A 24286-nucleotide genomic window follows, 5' to 3' on the forward strand; every position below is an offset into this window, starting at 1 on the left:
CCTTTTTGTGAATTGCCCATAGCGTATTGGTACTTAAACAACTGCAGGAGTGCACTTGTTTGCCTATATTCTGAATAGGAGTATAGGTATACCTCATTACTAGAGATCGGATTTTTATGCAAATTGAATATTTTATTATGATGAGTTTCTACCTAGGTGCGAACTTCATGTGATGTTAAACAAAATATGCACTTGCATAAGAATCCGATCTCTACTCATCACCATCTCGTCGCCATATTTGAATAATTCAGACGGCAGTCTGTCGGCTCTCGCAGCTCGTATGTGTCCTTTAAAGTGTTTAGTTAGGTCTACTTATAAACTGAAGTGAAATTAATTAAGACAAATAGATTGTGTTTACCGTCATTACCACCCTTGAAAATAGTTAAGAAAAAATAGTCAGTTGCGTAAACAAAAAGAATTAAAGGATCTTTAAAAACGGGAACAGGTCGGTTAGTACGGATTGAGAAATATGATCTTCCTCGGCTCCCTGTGGTTTCAACCGTATTCGTTACCGTGGCATCTTAAACAACTTTTAGTGGTTTGAAAGCGATTGTAAATTGAATATAAAATCTAAAATTCAATTTTCGTTCTACAGCGATGTGAATCGCCCACCCAGTGCATTGCCTGCAAAGTATTTGATTTTTCCATTACTTCTTTTCGGCCGATAAAACGCGTTCCCCGTTCCCCGTAGTGGTTTTTTGACTCGATCTAAAGGATGAAATCGCAGGAAGCTATTTGAACTGAATGGCTGGCTGTTGGATGGCATCCGTTTCGTTCTTGGTCAAAAATACACGGATAATGATGGCGCTGTGCGACGGTGCGGTATTATAATGCAAAATCCATGAGTTGATTCCCTACAAATCCTTTCTTTTTTGGCGAATCGCTTCACGTAAACGTCCTTATTAACTGTTATTCAGCCTGCACAACAAAACATCCGGTAACGGACAGAGACTGATCGACTTCACAGGAACAAATACACAAAGCTATGTGGCTGTCTCCTGATCGAAAAACACGAAAGCAGATCGATCAAGTTGCGACAGATGGAAGACACGCTTCTAGTGTTGTAAATGTTCGCACGATCCGAGGTCCCAACATCGACTCGGATCACTACTTTGTTAAAGCCAAACTACGCACACGCCTCTGTGCAGCAAAAAACGTATATCTAACTACACAAAGAATGTTACGAATCAAGAAGCTGCAAGCACAACAGACAGCCAGAAGATTAGACATTCGACTCTCACTCCTGCTCTCAGAGAGTACTGCGCCGCAATCCGGCATGCACGAACAATGGAGCAACCTTTCTCGTTCCCTACGTACCGTCGCCGAAGAAGAAATCGGATCTCGGCGAGCCCGAAAAAACAGGTACGACGAGGAATGTCATGCTGACGCAGAAAGGAGGACGCTGCCCATAAAGCCACGCTGTGATCGGGCGCAACACGAACCATGTGGGATCTCTACAGGGAGCTAAGAAAGGAAGAGAGACGTATTATCAGAAAGAAGAAATGAGAGGCCGAAATAAGTAAGTGTGAGGAGCTTGAGATGCTAGCTAATAGGAACAACGTCCGAAAATTTTACTAGAACGTGCGGCGGCTTACAAAAGGTTTTAAGACCGTTTAAGAAACGTTAAGGCGTTTTCCTGTAAGAACAAAAACGGTGATCTGGTGACTGACATCTCCGAACCTGTTAAATAGTGACAGATTCGCATGTCACAGTGAATGTGAAGATCCCGATACTCCAATCGTTGACGACGGAACTGTCGTTCCGCTACCCAACCATGACGAGGTGAGAATAGCGATAACGCGGCTAAAGAACAACAAAGCCGCGGGAGCCCACGGACTGCCGGCTGAGCTATTCAAACAAGGTGGCGAGAAACTGGTTAGGTGCATGCATCAACTTCTATTCAAAATATGGTCGGATGAAAGCATGCCTGCCCATTGGAACTTAAGTGTGCTCTGCCCAATCCATAAGAAGGGTGATCCTGCAATCTGTGCCAATTAGCGCGTGATTAATTTTCTAAATATCGCCTATAAGTTTCTAGTGAGCGTATTGTGTGAAAGGCCCATCATCAACCAACTGATTGGACCTTATCAGTGTAGTTTTAGACCTGGAAAGTCCATATTCAAAATACGCCAAGTGTTGGAAAAGACCCAGGTGCTCAGGCAAAATTTTTTGTAAGATCGTACAATTGTTGGAGTATGTCGATGATATTGACATCATCGGCCTTAACAATAGCGCTGTTAGTGCTGATAGTGTTAGCAGAGGAAGAGAAAAGCGTCTTCGTTAGAAGGATCAGGTGGAGAGGGAATTGGCTTCACTTTGTGTTTTCAACTGGCGCCGGTAAGCACGAGAAAGAAACATCAGGCGCGCTTTGTTAAACTCGGCTAAAATCAAGTAAGCGGTTATTCTGTCAATTAAGATTATGAAAATAAACTGTCTGACTTTCTGGCAAAAATTCGTGGTGTACAATACCGTTGTAATACATAAAAACCGTGAACATAGTTTTGTATTTCGTACTCATAAACCCACGTCTCGTTTCCAGTAATCATACATTTAATGAATGTTGGGTCGGGTTATGTCTTTGGCGATATCAACGCGGCCCGTGTTTTGCATGAAATTTAGGTGCGATGAGACCAACTTTGCAGCAACACGGCGGAAACCTATATCAGTAACTACAATGTTCTGAACGGACATTTTAAGTCGTCGGTCATTTCTTTGATGGTTAATTTGCGGTTATTGCACAACTTTTCTTTCCCTTTCATCAGTGTTTTCATCAGTTTTAGATGTTCACGTCCTACCACTACTTTTGTTATGCTCGATGGTCTCATGATTTCCTCTTAAGCATTCATGCCACTCGTAAACGCCTGTCGGCTATTTTCTTTGAAGTATCATTACCAAAACAGTTTTCTAACATTTCTAAGGTTTGCGATAACCTAATAATAATGAATTCATGTTTAACGCAAATTCAATACAAACTCTTTATTGCAAACTCAAATACATTTTTGAAACTGTAAAAAATCGATTACACGTGCAGAGATATTGTAGATTCACTCAGGACGGCGTAACTTTTACAAATCTCAAGCTATGGTAGAAATGTTAATCATAGATGTGGCAAGCCAAAAAAAAAACAGAACTCAAATCGACTCAATTGACTCTGATGTTGGTGGTTGTTCCGGGAACATTAAAGTTTTTCAAAAGTATGAGTAATTGGTCTTACTGGAACACCTTATACACTCTAATCATAATTAATATACATGGCTCCTGAGTGAATATCTAAATACCTTTACTCACACATTCACTTTATATTATCAACCTTACTCAATAAAAGTATTTATACTCAAACCTTTAAAACATCGGATCAATTCATGCTTGATTGTGTATTTTGCAACAACAAATTTTCTTAAACATTATTACTTAAAAGTTTATTAAAGTACTTTTCTCTCAGATTTCCAGTAATTTGTCGTTGGAAAATACTCATCAACTTTACTTAAATATGCACGTAGTCAAGCGTTAGTGGCTAAAGTTATTATTTCTCGTTTCCTCAAAAAGTAGGGGAGTAAGTTAGTTCCGGCAGTGCATATTTTTTGTACGTATGTATGTATGTCTAAAAACTTCGAAACCCAAATAAGCAATTTTTCGCTTAATGGTCAAAATCTTGGCAGATTTAAATATCTTTTAAAACAACGTCGCAAATCCTTTCTCACGTGTTGTCGCCCTATAGGGTTGGCTGACTGTCAATTTTCCCTCGTGTAGTGTGTGTCAAGGATTTAGTTTGTTTTGTAAATTCAATGGCTTTCGGTGGTTGGTATTTGTTACTTTATGCTTTGTAAAATATGTAGCATAAAGTGCAAGAGCCACCGCCAACGGAAGTGAAAGCTCATCGTGGAAAATTGGACAATCCGTTGCCACAGGCAGTGCGAGTGTCAAACCTCACTGATAAGTCTCAGTAAAAGCACTTATTTAAAAAAGACTTTGGTTACATAAATTTAACACGCTGTCAGGATCTGAAGATGCGAGCGGTGTGATATTGGTGGAATGCAAAGTTCAAGATACGAATCATATTCGCCGACGGAGTGTAAAAAAAAGCGGTTTTCGTATGCACAGTGTTTCATTTTTGTACTACTTGTGGCATAATCGTTGGTCTTGCTACGTTACTCTTTGGTTTCAAAAGGCCTTTCGTATTTTTGGAAACATCACGGAAGCGACCCGGTACTGATAATCTGAATTTTTTATGAATGACATATTTCAACTTTTGAATGCATCCATATCACTTTGTAGATGGTGAGAGGCTTTTAAATCTTTTATAAAACGAACAAGTTAAACACCATCAGTGAAGGCTAGACACTTTAGCCAAGGAAAACGTGGAGATAAAATATTAATGAATAGCAAAAAAAAAACAAGGAAGTATTTGATTCAGCCGCCGTGGACGAATGGGTTGGTGCGTGACTACCATTCGGAATTCAGAGAGAGAACGTCGGTTCGAATCTCGGTGAAAGATCAAAAATTAAGAAACAGTTTTTTCCAATAGCGGTCGCCCCTCGGGAGGCAATGGCAAACCTCCGAGTGTATTTCTGCCATGAAAAAGCTCTTCATAAAAATGTTTGCCGTTCGGAATCGGCTTGAAACTGTAGGTCCCTCCATTTGTGGAACAACATCAAGACGCACACCACAAATAGGAGGAGGAGCCAAACACGCAAATGAAGGGTGTACGCGCCAATAAAAAAAAAAAATGATTCACTCAGACCAGTTCGTTTCGAGCCAGCCTAAAGAGGCTATGGAGATTGAAATCATCTAGATTCAATAAGACTCGATAAAGATGAAGGAAAGCGAGGCAAACGCTAACTAATAAAACTGGCTACGTCTACGGCATATGCCAATTCGTACTAAAGTAGTGAGTCAAGTAGGGCTCTTGGTGATTTCAATCTCATTGAAAGTGGTCAGCAAAGAGTTACAGAATATCTAAATAAATAAATCAGACTTGAGTTTAAGACTAAGATCTGCCTGAATTTGTGCGTTGCAAAAAGGCTGCAGATTAACTTTAATAAATAAAACACAAAAAAATTTGTCTAATGGTTTTCCTTTCTTTCATCACGTTTTATAGTCTATGGCATTTATGTATGAAACAGAATACCCTATCATGATTCCTCTGGGAACATAGGATGTGCAAATCAAAATTTACCATGACTTTTTGGCATAGTTCAGTCATAGTTGTATATCATTTATAACGTTTCTTTCTTTCCTCCTCTGAAAGGTCTCGTGCTTATTGAAAATATTACACTTTTCGTGTAGCCTCAGAGACCTCGTTTTTTCGTGAGATAATGCGTTTTGGGAACTTCGCTCCCAATAGGACATCGAATCATGGTTTGTTTGCTAATTAGCACTGCCCCGTTGAAACCGCATATTGGCTAAGTTCATGTCATCTAATTTAGGTCATAAGAGTTTGTTTTCACGTTACGATAACGTTTATCGCTCGCAGCAGTAGCGTTACAGGCAACATTTTCGTAGAAGTACGGTCCAATGACTCCACCATCTCAAAAATCACACCCTCATAGTGACTCGTTGTAAGTTTTTTTCTGTTTTTTTAATGACATATGAATTTTTAGAATCACAAATATAACGATTATGCTTGTAAACGTATCCGTTCAGGTGAAATTATCCCCCATCACTCAATCCGCAATCCGCAAAATTCTGTCTTCATGAAGTACCTATGAATCATAATAATCCAACATTATTTTGAAACGTTCGGCAAAGCTCAAAATTATTTTAACAGAGATGATGTTAACGCCAAGTGTCTTTTCAAAACAACCCGAAATAATCTTTCATATTGAGAATCATAAATATTTTGTTCATTTGTTTGCCCATATTAAGCCACTGTTAAAGAGAGTATGTACATTATATTTAATGTAGGATTGTTTTTGTTTTGCCAAATTTTCTCTGACAACATTCGTGGCCTGTAGAAATCAAAGCCAACGACGGATAAACGGAATTAGATGCGCCCTTTAATCAATCGAAACCGATTTGTCGGCTTAACATGTTTTACTCAACTATTTTCACCATTATGATCCTCATTTATCACAGCGGCGCGTGCAATGCTGTATTGAGGCTGCATAGAGCTGTCACCCCACTGAGGCGGTAGATCTATGATAAGAACAATAAGGACAACAAGCACAACAACTTAAGCCTTGTGGAAAAAGAGCAATTCACGCGACCGCTTGTGTTGTGTTAAAGTTGACTACCCCTCGATTGTTCTTTAAAAGGAATTATCATTGACATAAGAGGCAATTTTTATTTCCCAGTTACTATGAGGACTCAGGAGAGTGGCTGAGATTTTTCTGGTGTTGCTGAGAGAACTTTGTATCACATTACGGCATTTAAGCAGAACACCCTCAGTCAATAATACCAACAATAACTTAAATATTCCCTTCGTATGTAGCGACGTCAATGCGACAAGGCTATTTGTTGTGGTCCTAATCCCGTTGAGTTACAAATGTTTTGTGCGCCCAACGCGGTTTATGCGATTTTCTCTCTTTGATAACAGTTAGCTCCTTTGCCATTTGAACATTCATAAAATTATGTTGGTACATGCATACATATGCATGCATGTTCGTACGTCCATATGTATGTTATGTTATAATTGGTTGTGAAAGAGGTTCATATTGCGTTTGCCCATTTTACTTATATGTGTATATAGAATTAATATAGGTATGTGTGTGTAAAATTGTATGTGCGGGCATGCAGATAATACATGCATGCATTTATTTAGTGTATGGGGGTTCCAGTTGGTGGAATTAATTTTAAAATTGCTATCAAATTTTATGAAGGTCGTGTGCTGTTTTATCTGTGATAAAAAATAATGAGAATAAAAAAAAACAATATTTTTACTATACACTACATAATATTAAACAATTTGTTATGGACGCCTAAGTTCCTTAGCTTAAATAGGGGGAAAATATCTACAATCGGAGATTGTATTTAATGAATATTATCGCCTAATACACTTATTTCGTTACTAACTATGGTTATTATCTACATGCATACTAGTACATACATCTTAGTAATGAGTTTTTCAGAGGTATAGCCCTTTTTTTTAAGTAAAACAACAAAACAAGTTAAATTTGCACTTATTGTTCATACATATTTTTGCAGATATGAATACATCGCATAAAGATCATTTGACCCATCTAATCAACCTCTACCAGCATTTCCAATCTTATCTCGCTAATATCCCGCCGAATGTCCGCTTCTTAATTGTTAAAATTGTAACTGGTTTATCAACATAGAGCAGTGACTTGGCTCACCTTAACAAAAAATAACCCAAAGGAATCAAATGACTATTTATTGGAACTATTTGGACACCAAAAGTTCGAACCAATAAAGTGATTATCTCAACTGCAACTATTTAAAACTAAAACGATTGCTGTCAATAAAAAAAAAAGAAATATGTAGTAAGTTATTTGTAGCTTATCGTTTAGTAGCGCTCTATCTTCAGTTACAATTTTCAGTTACATTTCATTTAAAAAAGCGAAGAATAATACCAAGTCCTTCATAACCAAAAAAATATATTGGCTTAGAAGTTAATTAATTAGAGGAATATTAAAAAAAAAACGTTCAACATTTCGGTATCGAATCTTCCCAATTTCTTTGTGTAATTCCCTATGATATGACTGTCATACAATGCAGAACGACTGGCATTAAAGATGACGTGAAACTTCAAATAATTAGGCGGTTTTAATGTGGCGCCCAATATCACTTACTGCTATGAAAAATTTCGCTCTCGCCTGCGTTCTTTACTGACAATATCGACTTTATAGATTCAAAGTAACCCTGCAGATTAAATTGCTACGAATTTTTCAAACTTTTTTTCTTAGGACTGATTAACAAGTTTTAAATTTCTAAGCAAATTTTTTGATTTTTTTCAATTTGTACAAAGTCTGAAACTTAAAGTTATATGGTTTTTGTTGTAATATACAATACATTACTTTATTTATTTAAAAATTAAATATAAAATAAATAAATAGTCATAACTTTGCAATATGTCGCGCTCAATACCATATGTTCACTGACTCCATCGGTTGTCAAAGTAGCGGTTGTGTAGCGGTTTTCGGAAGGTACGTCCTTCTGTATTCTGTACATCGTGGCTAAATGTCACATAAAATTGTCTAAATGACTAAAAAAATATAAAGTTGCAAATATATATATCATTTAACATATAAAATATTGATTTTTCGGCTCTAAGTACGAGTACATATTTTGAGGGCTAAGTCAAGTGTTCCGAGTACGCAGTTTTTTCTACTTGACTGGACCTACAGCTTGTTGTACTTTTGTATGTCTGTCTCGAAGAAAGAATCTTTTCACTGTCATGCAGTGTAACAATTGAGATGGTTACTATCTGCTGCTTGAATTTTGATATTCTTAAACCGTTACCATTTTTAACGAAAATGATGTATCACTGCCATTAAATTAAGTTAAAAACCTACTTTCGCTCTTTTACCTACATATTTTGCAGTATTGTAGGTTTTGAAAATCAAAAGTATTAATAATCTTTTTCACAAATATTTATAATTAAAAATACAGTGAAATTCCTTATAACCGGACACTCACCGTCGCAGTGTTTTTGTCCGGCTATGGGAGATGTCCGCTTATAAGGGATGAAGTCACAAAATATTTATATACCACACATATGAATTGTATTGTACATAGTTTATTTAAGAAATTTTTGGAAGTAAAGAATATTTGCATACTTTAGTATTACATATAAATACATATATGTATGTACATATAGCGATTAAGTACATTGTACAAGTCTTTACATTTCAATACTAGTTTGATTGAAAAAATTAGGTAATGCTTGATTGCTTTAATTTAAAATATTCATTTTCAAAGTGACTCTCGATATTTTTAATGTGCTGAAAAGCTACATAGTCATTTTTTGCATATTGTTTCAAGCCCGCAACAAGTTTTAAAGCCTCATCCTATGATGTTATAGGCTCACTTATTTCTTCTGAAAATTCATCTTCTGAATCACTTATGTCCATAGTATCATCTTGTTGGTCAAATTGAACTTCTATATTGTTGTCCTCAGTGAAAACATTTTGATCCATTTGGAGAAAACCTTTGAACGCAACCATTCGCATACAACTGACCTAACAAACTGAATGGAAAACTACTCTTAATTTAAAACACAGGACTTGAATGAGTGTATACATGTTAAAAGGGGAATCACCTGTTTCATTTTTATAATGAACAACAAAGCTTGCTTGTGATATTTTTGAATTTTGTCCGTTTATGAGAAATTTTTTTATGAAAATGGTTTGAAATACCTTGTCCGCGTCCGGTTATTAGAGTGTCCGTTTATTAGGATGATATTTGTATGAAAAAATTAATGAAAAACCTGTGTGCCCAAAATTTGTCCGGTTATAAGGACTGTCCGTAATGGGGAATTTCACTGTAATTATACAGGGGCTTAGAGGGTCGTCACCCATTGCGCCACTGTCTAAGGATCACTAATAAGTTAAAGTCGTGTTCGATAACAAAATTAGCCATCAGCAGACTCAACCTAACGTAATCAACATCACTTGCAAAAATTCAAGGCGAATTCTTAGAAGGTAAGTTCGTTAGAGATGAATTATTCCGTGTGTCTCTGATCGCCATTCACCTGGGAGTGGCCGGGACGATTCTTCTGCATACGGTTCAAGCAGCTCAGCACTTCCGGGCTTCACCCAAGTATTCAACCAATAATTTGAGAGCGAGCTAATTTGAAAAAAAAGCGAAAAGACGGCCGCCGTAGCCGAATGGGTTGGTGCGTGACTACCATTCGGAATTCAGAGAGAACGTAGGTTCGAATCTCGGAAATTAAGAAAAAAAATTTTTTAATAGCGGTCACCCTCGGCAGATAATGGCAAAGAGTATTTCTGCCATGAAAAAGCTCCTCACAAAAAAATATCTGCAGTTCAGAGTCTGCTTGAAACTGTAGGTCCCTCCATTTGCGGAACAACATGAAGACGCACACCACAAATAGGAGAAGGAGCTCGGCCAAACACCCGAAAAGGGTGTTATACTCGTATATAGGCCAACCAGCCTAGGATATTTGGAACCCGCCAAAAACGAAACTCCCAATAAAAATAAACATAGTGCCTCTATTCTGATGACGACTACGACAATGACTGTGATTTGAAGGCATGTACTTGGAATTTCCGATCCCTTGATGGGGAAGGTGCCTCTAGCCGGCTGGCTGATATCCTTGTAAGAGTAAAGGGTGGCATCACCGTCATTCAAAATATGCGATGGACAAGGCAAGGCAAAATGATCACTGGACCTTGCGACGACTACTGTTGCAGCCATGTAAAAGAGTGCATATTCGGTGTTGCATTTATGGTGGGAGAGAGTTTTCGCCGTACTTTCGTACTTCGCTCACTCCGGTGGACGAGTGTCTCGCAATAATCCGCATTAAAGCAATATTCTTCAACATCTCGCATATTCTCGCCGACGCTCGACGGAAGAAAAGGACGACGCCAAGGTAAAGCGATGAAGGTATTTAAAATAGTACCAACTGGTGGTAGCAGATCTTTCTTTGCGTTTGAAAGATCAGGTGGAGGAGAACTTGGCTCCACTTGATGGTGGTAACATATGGAGCGTTTTGTTAAACTCGGCCAAAATCGCAGAAATGGGTATCGAGTTCATCAAGAAGAGAAGAGTTTGCTAAAGCTTCAACAACAGTTGCATAGTTTATTTTTGTAATTTGGTAGTTGGATTGTTGAAATTTCAATTAGAAAGTTAATAAGCAAACAAGTCAACAACAAAGAAGTAGTCCACATTCCTACCAGCAAATCGCGAGAAAAAAAGCAAATGAGCTGCTATAGGGAAGTTATCTTGCAAGGATTCGCCTTACAAAAACCGTTAGAGGAGATATATCAGCTGAGTTTGTTTACAAGAGTTTGTGTTCTCGCAAAAATTATCATAAATATACTCGTTCTTTATATACTCACGTTATTTGTTGTTAAATTTTCAATTTAATCGTTTCTGACAAGGTAAGATTCCGTAAGAAATAAATTAGTTTGTTTTCAAGAAATTCATTCATATGCTTTCAGACCATACATATTTTTCTGTGATGGATAATTTGTGGCTTTCTAAAATTTCTCCAATAGAAAATGAACGTCGCTCTTCCTTCGAACTGTCATTTTTCCCCCTTAAATTTTCAGTGATGGATAATTTTTTGATATTGACAATAATTATTACAAATTTTTACCGAACGCAACCGAGTGTAAATTTGTGAAGCAGGGGAACGAGGAAAAAAAATTATAATCTCAATCTCAGGAACTATATTCATATTAAAAATATAAAAGTTTATATGTTGAGGTGTTAAGTATATATATTTTTTATTTTCATTCGAAATGGTCATGTCGATACGGATCATGGATCTGGTTGATACATTCATTTCCCTGGACATGATTTTCTGCTTTCTATGGGGAATCTGCGAATTTCTGCTTTTATGGCTGCACTGGTTCGTGCCACGCGAGGATTACCACTTTTTTCTATCTGTCTTTTAAGACGTTTTGGAAAAACGATTGATGGTGCGGTAAGCAAACAACCTCGAAATATTCAGTTTTTTAAGCAATTCGTAAATCTCACTTCCAATTTTGCAATGCAATCACTGCAATGCGATTTTCCTTAGCTTCCCACTCCATTGTTAATAAGCCAACTTTGCCACGAAACTGAGTTTAATTTATGAGTAGACAATACATACGAACAAAAGAAAAAATAACGGAACTTTTTTCTACGAATTTCTTCTCGCCGTATACATTGTAAGCTTTGTCACAGAATTTATGGCAAGACTAAGTACATATGTATATTAGAATTAATCATTCAATTCTGTTTTGAAATAATTTTTTTTACTAAATAAAATAAAACAAAATGATTTCGGGTGATGGAAATCTTTATTTTGACCTTTACGCACTCCATTGCATATCTGTTTGTATGTTTCACGGTCAGCCGATGCTGCTCGTGCTGCTGCCTCCTTATATTTGTATAACTTGTTATTATACAAATTTAATAATAATAATAATAATAATAATGTTTGTATGTTATAGAGTAGAATGGGGTAAGATAGGTCATTTTTTTTTGGAGAGCTCTTGCTACGGTGTTTTTGCATTGATTTTGAAAAATAAGCAAGATTTTGAAAGGTTATTTATCTGCTAACATTTTGGTTATACTGACTTATGTTTGGCTAAATATTTTTTGGAAGCTGCATTCAATAAGACAAAGGTACTTTTTTCGATATTTTCAAAATCGGGGGGCACGATAGGTCACTATGTGTGAGAGGAAAAGAACAATGTACATGGCTTGGAAATTAACGTTTTAACTTTTATTTATAGAGTATGAACACTGCACATGTTATAAAAGTTAGGAATTTTTCTTTAATTCATCACGCGAGCACGTAATGTTTCGAACGGAATTTTAAATTGTTTAGAGGCTGATCGAACACTAGCGCCATCTCGGACTGCCGCGATTGCGTTTTTTACATCCTCTTCATTTCGTTTCGGCGTTTTTCGCACATAATTACGCACCATTTTGCAGCAAAAACAATTAAAATTTATTTTATTCAATTAAAAGTAGTGACCTATAATGCCCCCAGACGGCTGACCTATAGTGCCCCCAAGCACATGTTTTATGTTAGTGTCGATATTTTTTTTTAAAACAATAATATCAAAAAACTAACACATTATTCGTGTTCAGCATTATTTTCTACGTAAAATAAAACTCACCTGACAAATATTTACATACATTAAATGCACTGCACCGTAGAATAAAAAAAATGCTATGTCGGAGAAAAGCTCACAAAAAACTAAACGACGCCAGAACTAGGATAACTAATGAATGGTGACGGCCGAAATGACAGTCGCAAACGTTGTTCCCCACCACGTATTCAATTCACATAAGACGAGTGACCTCTGCAAAAACAGTGCGACGAAAACCCCCCCTACCTATTGTGCCCCCATACCTATCTTACCCCATTCTACTCTACTACAGCAAATTCACAAATGTCAAATAGGATTGACGCCAATTGCAAAAATTATAAAACTTTGAACTACGGTGTAACCTCTCCCAACAGACACCTCTATTAGCCGGACAACTCTCTTGAGCGGACATTTTTTCTATAGAAAATCTGAAGTATCGGAAGATACTTCTCTTTTGGACGGACAAAAGCTGACTGATGGTGAGTGTCCGCCCAAGAGCGGAATTAGAGAAAAATTGTTTATGTAAATTTTAGAGACACTGAATATTTTTTTCAATTTCTATGATTGATTAAATGACAAGTGGCGGACGATCCAACAGTTTTCAAGATTTCGCAATGCCGGTAATAAAATCTCACCTCACTATGTTGTAAGTCGTCTTAAGTTAACAAATGGTTGCTATACGCAACGTCACAACCCTTATGCAGATTTATTTATATAAATGTGCGCCCTTTTCCAAGCGATTGAGTAACTTAAACAGTAGCCACTGTCTTTTCTGAGATTTCCGGCCTTAATTAACTTATTCGATCTGTTTTTTTTAAGCAGGCAAGCTACCGCGCATGTTGGTTGAATGATTTCAATAGCTGGGTAATTAACACTTTTTCATTACTCTTCGTTAGCCTATGGCAACCCAATCTTAATGCGTTCATCCACAGATTGGCAGAACCGAACAAGAATGCAGATGCAAAAACACCATCGAACCGCTGGACAACGGCCACACTGCAATGAAAAAAATTCGTGGAGACATGCATTCTGATGAGAGGGGACTTTCTGCGAGCAGTAGGCGTGAAAGCCAGCGGCATTTTAAATTTAATGTAAAGCAGAACGTACAGTCAATACAGAAGAATGGTGAAAAAATGAGACAAATGATTTCGATGTTATGTTATGCACATACATATGTACATATTTATGTATAACTGTTGAGGTAAATGAAAAACAAAAAACCTTAATACGAGAAGCTTTCAAGGAGAGAAAAATGTGCAAAAAGTTCGCTTTTGCTTGATTTATGTACGTATCTGCTAGTTGGTGCGATTGCTAGTAGTGGCTACTGCTTACGGTTTCTTTAATTTGCATGCGTCTGCTTAATGATGGGAAAATCGCTCTAAATGCTGGATTCGATCTTCAATCGTACCTCACCCGGCTTGAGTGCAGATTGTAATTAAGAAAGAGGTCTCTTCGTTCGCATAATTGTCGACGTAATTAGGACAAATGGGTTTCAAGTAAAATGCACTGGTCGCTCCAGAAAATAGCCAAGGGGTCTTAGCAAAATATCTTTAATTTGTTATGGGCATACGAAAATTTTTAAAAGGCGAATAATAAAATAAGAAGTTAACCTTTGAACGCTTGTAGACGTTTTTGGAACAACATTTTCGATATAGCCAAATAGTCTGTGCCAAATTAAAAATATGGAAACCAATATTTCCACTATATTTTATGGAACATTTGATTAGACTTCATTTCCCTCTTGGAAGTATGTACCTGCTATGTACAGGGTGGACCAAATACAGAAATATTTATATAGTTTGAAATCAAAGTGGGCCCTCGGTTAACAAATACAATTCATTTCAAAATTTGCATCGTAAAGTAAAACCATTATTCCCATATAAATCAGTGTAAAATAAAATAATGCGTTCCAGGTCGGGAAAAGAACGCTCTTAAATATTTCTATATCAACTTTTATTGCAATTTGTTTAGAAACTGAATATAAGGCGAAATGAGACATTCCGCAATGGAACAACTTTAAAAAATATACTTTTATGATACATAATTGCATACCTAGTTCTTCGTTAACAAAAAGCTGTCTAGAGCAGTTTGTTGTTGTTGAAAATGTCTAGAGCAGTTTGTTATAATTGAATAAATCTCTTGCGCGTATAACCAATGTCTGTTTGTGGTGATGCTTTTTAGTGTATAAAACCACAGACTTTCATGTTTTCATCATTTCTCTAATAAAAAGTTTAAATTCAATATAGACAGACAGAGACCTTTACGAGCAATCCGGTACTTCCGCTTTATCTTTGGTGGTTATACGAAACTTGGTTCCTTATTCGAAATGCTCGTTAAGTTGAGCATTCTTAGCCGATAATTCACAGTATATATTATTTTGCCACAGACAGTTTTACTCCGCCCAAAATCTTAACTGTCAGCCAGTGGCATATTAAAAATAAAAAATAGTTTAAAAAACTTTGATATAGTAAATATTACAATCATTCTATTGGCAACTACCTATATACAGGAGGTTATGAAAGTGAAGCAAAATGCATCCCACGCTTTTAACTCTAATTTGAATTTACTCTATTTGTATCTTAATTTTTGTTATAATTCTGTTCTGAGGTAGTTGACTATGACTGATCGTTCGATTTGCTATTACTTCATTATAGGTCTCTTTGTCATTAAAATTTATTTTCTACTTTATAGTTCGATTAGCAATAAAAGCGTGTTTTTTAGTTTTTTTAACTATTTTTTATTTTCTACTTTTTAGTTCGATTAGCAAAAAAGCGTGTTTTTTAGTTTTTTTTTTTTTAACTATTTTTTATTATGAATGAATGTTATCATTGCAGTCAGTGAATAAATGATTCGATATATTCGTGTTATATTTAATTCCTTTCTTATCGACTGTGAGTCTAAAGCTATGCAGTTATCGCCGTGATAAAGAAGTAATCGGGATGAAGAACTTATTTCGTGGAGGGAGCCTGAGAAACTAATTTACAAGAATAAATAAAGATTTTTCATTTTACAACCAAATTCACCTTACTTTTTGCCCACAGTAAAAAATGGAAAATATTAATCCTGGCAATCCTAATAAGGATAATGGAAAACTTTTATCAAATTATTGCATTGTCATCGGTCCTTGATAGGTGTGCAAAATTTCAAGTTGATCAGACTTTTAGAAGCCAGTGAAAATTAAGCTCAAAGATTCCGTTACATACATACATATACATACAACCCGAGCTAATAAAAGTGTGTTAAAAATGTGCGAAATACTCGATTGGAGGCAACATGTCCTTAAAATGGCCGACGAGCGCTTGGCTAAACTGGTGTTGACTGAGAAACCAAACACTACACATCCGCGAGGAAGACTACCAAAGGAATGGAAGAGTACTGGACATCGGAATCAACATCCGATCATTAATAACATTTTTTTGTATTGTATATTTATATAAGCTTTTGTTAGAAACAGGATGATCCTAAATAAAGATGATGAAGGAGAGTATTGAGAATATTTCATATCTTCGATATTTGTTACCGCAAGAGCGCTATTGCTTTCCGAAATGTGAAATTACCAAGATCAGGATTACCACTCTTATTCTTGAACCATGTATTAAAAACGGGAGCGTGTCATTATTCTGTATTACAAAATTCTGGGTAACAAAATTCTGTAAATTACAAAAAAATTCTGCTTTTTAAAATTCGGCTTTTTTAAAATTCTCCTTTTTAAAATTCTGCTTTCTAAAATTCTGCCTTTTCAAAATTCTGCATGTTTAATGCGAAAAATTCTGCTTTATTCAAGTTTTGTGATTTTCGTCATACAAGAAGTAACAAAATAAACATTTATTCCATAAATATACATATGTATATGTTTAAGCGATAACAATATTTTAGTTTAGCCAATTACAATATTTTTTGGAATTCTTTTTAAATATGTAGTGTGACTTAATTCATTTCTTTTCTTAATAATTCTTCGCAGCTGTTCGTTTTTTTTAGAAGAGTTCTACGCAAAAATACTGTGGATTGCGTAGCCGGAGTCGGACTGATGAGGGTTATTTTTTTGAAGCGCGGCCGAAGGCCGCCCACGCGAAAAAAAGTTCTACGCAAAAATACTGTGCATTCTATCGAAACTGAAGAAAAAATGATTATTATTATTATTTTTTATTTAATATCTCGAATAATAATAAAAAATAATAATAATACCTCTTTAACATTGTTAACATTATATTTTAATACAGAATTTTGTAATACAGAATTTTGAAAGCAGAATTTTAGAAAGCGGAATTTAAAAAAAGCAGAATTTTAAAAAAGCAGAACTTTAAAAAGCAGAATTTTAAAAAGCAGAATTTTGTTTTTAGAATTTTGTACATACAGAATTTCGACACCAACCCATTAAAATCTTAGCTCACACAATTTTATGTATCATACACACATATGTATTAATTTCGCCCATACATGCGATGGATTTATGTACAATATTTAAGTACACATGCCCGCGAATGAAAAATGGTGAAACATATCAATTTTTTTTTTACCTTTCATTATCCATTTACTCTACTTTCTGATTTTGCCTAAATACAAATATTTATTATATTATGAGGGCTTGCTTGCAAGAACTCATTATGTATTCCAAAAACATCGAATTTTTTGTAGTTAATTTAATGGGCAAACACACTGTGCTACATCGACATTGGCTGCTAGTTACCCCAAAATGGCGCTTGTCGAAGTATTTCGTACGCCTCCTTCACTCCAATATTATCGCAGTTTACGATGATTTATGGTATTCGAATACCTGTGTAATCTCATATAATTTAAAGCATTACACAAAATAACGGGCTCTACAGTAGAAGCGATTCTCTGAAGATGGATGTTAGTAGTATATAATACAAACATACATACATACACAAGCTAACGCTACTTATGGTACTTTCTAAGCGAAATTTTTTACCTTATTACGAGTACACAAATCAGTCAGATTGTCTTTGTCAACTTTTTATAAATAATTTGTACTTATACCTGGTAAAAAACAAAAAGAAAAAAAAAACATTTCCAACAACTTATCACTGCTTTCAGCTTTGCAAGTGTAGCCAAAATCCACCAAATCATCACAATCGGATGAATCGTATAAAGTACAGACTTGGGTTAGGTAATGGTGGCAGTCGGTCTATACGACCAACTCACTTAGACCTTACAGGTCCGCCACGGGAACCTCATTTATTTTTCTTCTTCTCGTCTTTCGAGTTAAATTTTTTTTATTTTTATTAAACACATATTTTGTATGAAAATACTTTATCTGTTCATTCACATAGTAGTAGAGAGTTTATATTTTATTTTATTTTGGTGTTTATTTAAATGCCCTCCGCGTGTACGCATACAGATGTTGATTACACTGGTGAAAGTTTTCATTACACAAAGCATAATTTTGTGCCGATTGTTGCCCTTCAAGTTCAAACACCTTAAATCGGGCCGCAAGAATACAGCAGAGTATCGTAAAGTTATTATATATCTAGGAATTTCATATACGATAAAGTGACTGAAAACACATATCGACACATGCCGTAATTTGCAAAGGCCAATATTTAATTTTGCTTCTAAAACCAGGCAAATCAGCTGGAAAGCCGTCGTTCCTACGACAGTCGGATCTACGTTAGCAGAACGGCCCAGATTTCGATCAGCTGTCACTCCAGCAGCATTGCTTGATATGGGGAATTTTTATGCTGCTACAAAAATAACAACAGGAACCGTCTAGTTACAGACTAATATGTCTAATCTATTCTGCGAGTAAGTTACTCGAACGAATTTTATCCGATAGACTAAAAGCGGAGGTTAGATCAAAGGAAGGCCTGTCGGAAGATTAATTGGGATCTATGAAGGGGAAATCAACGTTAAACGCAGTTTCTTTAGCAATCGCATCGAGGAAATCAGCGGTAACCGTTGGCTAAATGGCAACAAAGAGTACCGTGTGATTATTACGCTGGACGTCAAAAATCCATTTAACTCTGCAAATTGGACGAAAATTTTAGAAACACTGGAGCAAGTTAGGTTCTCCACTCATCTGAGGAGAATAATGCGAAGTTACTTTAATGACAGAATTCTGTGATACAGTGCATCAGAGGGCCGCAAAAACGCGACATAACGAGAAGCATTCTACGGAGCTCGATACTTGAGCCATTATTGTGGCATGTAATGCACGACGGTGTTCTCCGTGTTAGGAATCCAGAGGGAATGAAGATAATTGTCTTCACCGACGATATTGCGTTTGTGGTGACGACTAAAAATTTAGCCGATATCCGCAACTACGCGATTCATGCAGTCCTGAGCGTGCAATCTTGGCTAGCATAAAATAATTTATACTTGGCACAACAAAAAACAAAAGCCGTCCTTATATCTTGCCGAAAAAGGCCAGAAGAAGTTACTTTTGGAATTGGGGACTTTTATTGCATCTTTGTTAGCGTTTTCACATTTCAGCACCAGTGTGACGTTAGTCAAAAATAATTCCCCTCTGATGGAACCCCCAAATACAAACTTGCACCCAACACGGAGTAATTTTTGCATGAAATAACGCTGTTGCAGTTGCGAACAAGAATGCAAGGGGAAAAAATTACACAAACAACACACGAATAAATTGTACAAGAGCGGCGTCACATACACAGTGATTGTGTCAAATTCACTGAGAGCGGAATAGCGGTAAGACCTGCTCGACCATTCCTGTATTATGTACATCGTCGAGCAGTAGTGGAGTAGTAGTGGAGTAATCAAAAACGAATATATGTGCATATGTATGCGTTCAAGCACGGCTGTAATAAATTTGAACATACACACAAATTGTCAAATAATTATGTAATTCAAATGCGCCATTTCAAGGGTTATAAACATTTTTATGAGTTCAATAATTTTAAACTGTGCAGTTGACACCTTTCCAATGTTTTTATGTTTTAGCATTTTATGTGTACTTTTATTCCTTATTTACTGTAGTATAAAAGGAGATACAAATAATATAAAATTGTATATTTTATGTCTTAAAAATGAAAACAATAAGTGGGATATCAGTGGAAATCGAAAAAATTGCGACCATTGTCTGGTTGGCCAAGATGCAACTTCTTTATGTGTCAAAAAATTAAAATAAAGATAGCAGAATAGCTTTTGGTCTGCTGGGTGTTGTTAAAACAGTAATTGAGAGAAAATGATTTTTTCTAATGCGGTTGCATCTCGGTAGACAGTCATAAACCTCCGCGCGCATTTCGATCATGAAAAAGTTTATCATAAGAACCATCTGCCGGCATAAAAGTGTTAGTCCATCCATTTGATAAACAACATGAAAAAGTATATTAAAAATTCGAAGAGAAGCTGGGTTAAACACTAAAAACACTCTTATTTTTCCACATAGAGTTCACACTTTTTATTTATGTTTCTGAGCTGTACACAATTATAACAAAAATACATATGCAGGGTGGCACAAAATCAGTCACCCCATCGAAAGGTTTATAATTTTTGCAAATGGCGTCGTACGTCAACCAATTTTCAGGATAATAAAATAATGTAACCTAATCATATTTGGAATGAATTTCTGTAGAAATTGGTGCTTTTCTAAAGCGTACATAACTCAACTACTATAAAAATAAAAATACTTTTTTAAATACTTATAGATATTACTTTTTATAAAAGATATCCGTAAAATTATTTTACTCCTTGAAGGTTCGGTGACCTAAATGTGTTTTCATGTGACCTAAAATGTGTTTTCACATTTTTATTGGAAACCTTTTTCTAATCACAATAAACTAAAAAAAAATATTCTTTAACATAAAATAAAAAAGTAAGGGGGGAAACCGAAAAACTGCGTACTTTAAGCTGCAATTAGTGGTGCCGTAGCCATAACGCCATAGTCGTCACCATAACCATAGCCACAACAACGTTGTTGTTGTTGTAGTGGTTGAGTATTCCTGCTGATTAGCGACTAGCGCCGTTTTACTACTGTTCTCGTGTGATGATGACTTTTTTTTCATTTCGTTAGATCTAGGTATAACAGCAAACTTTTTATCTCGACGTCTGAGATTTCAATAATTTGCTGTAAGAAGGGCTTGCCGAAAGAGCGAAGTCTTGCTTTAGCTAGACCTGGACATTTGCTTACAGTGTAACGGACTTTCTCCCTTCCGCTTCACAGCTTCTGCAGATGAGATTGAAGGGAGGTTAAGTATGGCTGCGTGAGCCCCTACTTTCCAGTGACCTACAAAGGTTGCAGTTATACGCCAAAAGCATCCTAACAGATAATTCGTCCTCTGGGTATTGTTTTTATTGTAGTGCGACGGCCATGCTTTTATTGTAGTACAACACGTAATTATTTTCTTCCCCCTTCTTTCTGCTAAAGCATAGTAGTGCAAAGCAATGGACGTTTGGATGTTTTTATTGTGTTAAAAGGGGTATCAACCGCCACCGCCTCTGTCATGTGTAGTGCCGAACCTAGCACGCTGGCATAGTCAGCAGGTCGGATTGATTTGGATATGTTGAGCGGCTCTGAACAGAGTCCAGCTACAACACCACAGTTCATCTTAGAACCATCAGTTTAGATTTCAACGTCGAATATACTAATCACTTTTCCTTTCCTCCATTCGGCTCTCGGCGGAAAACGCACCGTAAAGTCTTTCTTTAAGTTAAGGTTGGGGAGTGTGAAGTCTGATTTGTTTTTGAGCAGCAAGGGTCCCTGTAGGAGGATCTTACTGCGACCGTACGATCTTGTTGTCCAGCTTCCTATGTCTCTGACTCTCACCGCGCTGCAAGTAGCGATAGTTTTTATATGTAAGTCTAATGGTAATATATGTGTTGGTACATTAAGCGCTTCAGTAGGTCTGGTGCTAAGCACTCCTGTAGTTAAGATACACACTGTTCTTTGTATCTTGTTCAGCTTGGTTTGGTTGTATTCCTTTTCTATTGCGGGCCACCAGACTAGTGCCGCATATGTTAGTATTGATCTTACAATGGCTATGTAGGACCAATTGGATAGTTTTGGTTGGAGATCCCATTTTTTACCCAACATTCTGTGTAAAGTGTTATATTCGCTTTATTTACCCTGTACTATACGTTAGACCTCCTGCTGAGTTTGGGGTTTAAGATGGCACCTAAGTATTTTGAATGTTGGGTTAGCATAAGACTAACGTCGTTTAGTTTTGGGAAGTTTGGTGTCTTGGTTCTCTTAGTGAATAGCATAAGTTCAGCTTTGCTCGGGTTTCCACTTAAACCACAATCTGTGGCCCAGGAAACATTCCCGAAACCATAATCACTATGTCATCCGCATACGCCACTGCTTTAGTTCCCTCTCGGTTGAATTTGTTAGGATATTATTGCCAACTAATAACCACAGGAAATGGGATAAGACCCCTCCCTGACGGATTCCCCTGTTGACAGAGCGTTTAACTGTGCTGCTGCCAACCTTACCGATGATTATTCTAGTTTTAAGCATGTTCACTATCCATTTCTCTATATTTTCATGGAGTCGATGTTGCTCATCTTTCTTGTGGGATAATACTTTTCCCGCTTTTCAACTGTTTTCTATACTTTACAACTAGGCTTTACATATGGTTCCGTAACAAACAAAATACAAAACTTTTTCAGTATTTTTCTTTTAATACGTTTTTTTAATATTGTAATAAGTAAATAAAGCTATTTCCACCGTGAAACATTTTTTTCCAACGCTTTATTAATTCATGCTGTAAACCTCCGATATTTTTAATACTTAGTTGGTCCACAATTAGCATCAAAAACTGCTTGAAGCCGACGGTACGTCGAGACACTAAATTTGTCAGCTTTGCAGATGTTATACTGTTCCAAGCTACTATCATACGCATTTTTAGTGTAGTAGTGCTGCACACCGTTTTTTTTTTTCTAATTTTGAATTCCATATTTTCCCATACATCTTCAATAATATTTGCTATGGTGTGTTTAAGGTACTTGACCACCTTATAAGTTTCAAAAAATTAAATTTTTTTTTTTACATTTTTTCAATCCTTATACTTTTAAAAATCATCACCTGAAACTGTTTTTTTAAATTCGAATTCTAACAAAGTGAAATCAGTGAAAATGTGCAGGCGCATCCTGCACTCATTACTTGCTGACTCAGCTGAAAGAAAATAGCAAGTTTTAACTTTAAACGCGTTTTTCCAGAAATTACTTTTTTTCGAATGGCGGACACTTTATCTCCGAAACTGCTTAGCCGATTTTAATGATTTTGGTCTTGTTTTATTTGTTAAGATGTTTTGTATGCCAATTTACCACATTTTGCAAAAAAAAAGTTAATAAAGTATTGCTTTTTAAGCATAACATTGTGAAAAACAGGGGTGTTTTCTTAACTTTTTTTCAAACATCCGCCATTTTTTTATTATTTTTTTTTTTTGTCAGTTTGTGGTAAATTCTCACGCAAGGAACCTTCCTTTTGAAAATTTTGTTTCTCTCTTTTGTTTTAGAATTACCATTTCTAAGATTAACTGTCCGCCGCAAGACATGATTTTCTTCAGGCCTCGACTTTGGCGCCTCCTGGATATATGTTAAAAAAAGAAATTTTAATAAATCAATTTTTTTTTGTATTATATAAGCTCTAAATAAAAATTTAAAAAAAAATTTATTTTAATATATTATACAGAACATAAAAAAAAAATTATTGAATATGTTGTACTTTTTAGCTTTCCAAGGTGGTCAAGTACCTTAAGTGGCTTGGCACATAGTAATGCACTCAATCCGGTGTGTTTTGGATCGTAATCTAGTTGAAAGATCAAACCTACACCAAACTTCAAAATATCCACCGAAGGTTTTAGATTATGTTCCAGTAAAGATTTGTATTAATCCATGTTACCCTCAATGAATGCTGTTCTTCCAACTCCAGATGCCGACAGTTGCTTTACTGTTGATACTAAATTCTTCGGATTAAGCTCAGCATTTATTTTCATCCAAACTTTTGTGCTACCATCGTTAACAAAATTTTTAGCCAAAAACCCGACTTTTTTTCTTTGTGCTTTGGCGAGCTCCAAGCGAAGTTTACGGCTTTTTCAGAAATTAGAGGTGTTCCATTGTGAGAAGCGTTATTGTTCAGAATTCTTCGAATTGTTCCTGGATGGGCACACTTTTCTAATGTGTTAGCTACAACTTCGGCTATTTTTGAAGCGTTAACTTTTGGATTTTTGTCCACTTCCGCTTCAAACGGATGTCTCTACGAGGTAGTTTCTCCGGGCGATCACTACCGAGCTTATTTACGGTAGAATCAATAAATTTAAAGTTTTTTGCAATGGTCTGTACTGTTTGAAATTTTTATAAATTTCACCATAAGACTTTTTTCATTTCTATGCCAAATTTCTGACGACAACTAATTGTTTGTTTTTTTTAAATTACAATGTTAGTAAAACTGCAAACACAATAAAAAATAGAAAAAAAAAAACGTATTTTACCGTTATCAAAGCACAGCCTACCAGGGCACTAGCTAGGAACTTCGATCTGTATGTATACTTTTGATAACACTGTTTTTGTGATATTATCCATAACTTTATTATATACGTTAAATAATGGATTTTTTTAAGTTTATTGTGATTAAA

The sequence above is a fragment of the Anastrepha ludens genome, chromosome 3 (assembly GCF_028408465.1).
Source record: "Anastrepha ludens isolate Willacy chromosome 3, idAnaLude1.1, whole genome shotgun sequence".
Lineage (NCBI taxonomy): Eukaryota > Metazoa > Arthropoda > Insecta > Diptera > Tephritidae > Anastrepha > Anastrepha ludens.